We start from the raw sequence: 1,932 nt of genomic DNA, 5'->3' as shown, positions 1-1,932 counted from the left end.
CTTCTGCTTCTGTACCCTGCTTCTGCTCTATAAAACTGCCAATCCCCAGCCTGTAGGCGCGCAAGTCCTCCGAGGAGACTTTGTGCCCACAGGTACCTGTGTATCAAATAAACCTCATGCTGTTGCAACCCGAAGGCTGACCCGAAGGCTAACCCGAAGGCTGACATTTGCTGAAACTTGTATATTGATTATATATATATCATAAATATATCTTCACAACTTTTAAAGAAAACTCCAGTAAGTTCAAATTGTATATGTTGCCAAAATTCCCACTGGAAATATTGTTTCTGGTGCTTTCTTTGTCTCAGAAGTTAGTAAACACTGAGTAATTCTTGTGTATATAGCTATGGTCCAGTCAGGCTGTAGATTTCCGTATTCCTGGAAAGGCCTCACTAGAGCTTCAGACAAGTCAAGCAAAACAACTGTCAGCAATATTTGACATTTTGAAAAAGTTACTAGGGGCTGGAGGGGGTGACTCGGTGGTTAAGAAGATTGGCTATTCTTTCAGAGAACCTGGGTTTAGTTTCTAGAATCCAAATGTTGGTTCATAGCTGTCTATAACTCCAGTTCTAGTGAATCCGATACCCTTGCCAAATACTATGTCAAATTTTCTTCAACCAGCAAAATTAGAGGTTGAATCCTATGATTCTTGGTAAGATCTTGTTAACATGAAGCTGCACATGCATCTGATTATTAATGTGTTTGAAATATCTCCTTTCCTTACCTTCTGTCCCACAGTGCCCAGTATCTTGATCTTTCCCAGCATCATTGTCTTGGAGTTCTGCCTACATTTCTGGTAAATCTTTTAAGAGTCAGGACTGCTCCCAAGTCTATTCTTTTGAAATCTATTAAGAGGGCTTCCTCTCTGCTCACCCGTGGTGTGTGTTCTTTCATTCTTTGTGTTCCCATAGCTATTTCCACTGTGTCTTTCAAGTTGTACAACGCAGAGGGAAACCGGCTGAGAATTTTGAAGATTGGAAAATTGAGTCCATGCCAGAAAGTATGAGCCCATTTCCTTTTGCTCATCTGTGTGTTCAATCCCTGAGGATTGGAAAGACTAGGGCTGAAAAAACAGGGGAGTAATGTGGGCAGAAGTAAGTGAACATACAGATTTGTTCCTTATGAGCAGTGTTATTCAATATGATGTTAGGGAACTCTCTCAGACAGCGGATCCTTGAAACAACAATGTGTTCCGAGCATTTCTGCAAAGATTTGCTTTTATTATTCTAGTTGCAAACCTGATTATTCCTCATTTACTTCTTAGCTGTTGGTATCTTCCTCCTCAGGCTTAGCCTTGTTCTTCATGCAGGAGGATGCTGGATACCTGTTAAGCAGGATACTCATTAAAGTGGGGCAGCCCCAGGATGCCTCTCTGTCTGAGGAGGAGGGTCTCCAGGCTTCTAGAGAGGAACCCCAGGGAGATAGGGACACTTCCACAGGGGCTTTGATTTTCAAAGCTCCTCTTCCCTTTTGAAGGAGAAAGAGGTGGAAGTTCCTTCACAGTACTTCTAAAACTTGCGTAGGCTTCATTCCTGTAGAACCAAGACTGCACTATACATGCTATTTGAGCTAATTAAATGGGGTGGGGGAGCTGGGAAGTTTATAATTTAAAAACAATGTCAAGACAGAGGCAACAGAAAGGAGAGCATATCCTTATCACACCTTCCCAAGAAAAGTAAATGGATTTTTACTTATACATATTTACATATTTTAGCAGAATTTCTGACAAGGTGGGTAGGTATCTAATTCATACCTCTGAGAAGTGATCCTAGGACAGTGACAGGTTAAAGAGAGCTTGGGAACTTTATTTTTTACTTGATATCCACTATTTGTCAGAGGTCTTTTTTTTTTTTTTGGTTTTTTTGAGACAGGGTCTCCCTGTAGCCCCAGCTGTCCTGAAACTCACTATGTAGACCAGGCTGGCCTTGAACT

This window comes from Nannospalax galili, unplaced genomic scaffold (genome assembly GCF_000622305.1).
Source record: "Nannospalax galili isolate Female #2095 unplaced genomic scaffold, S.galili_v1.0 scaffold646, whole genome shotgun sequence".
Taxonomy (NCBI): Eukaryota; Metazoa; Chordata; class Mammalia; order Rodentia; family Spalacidae; genus Nannospalax; species Nannospalax galili.
Note: the sequence above shows the minus strand (reverse complement) of the source record.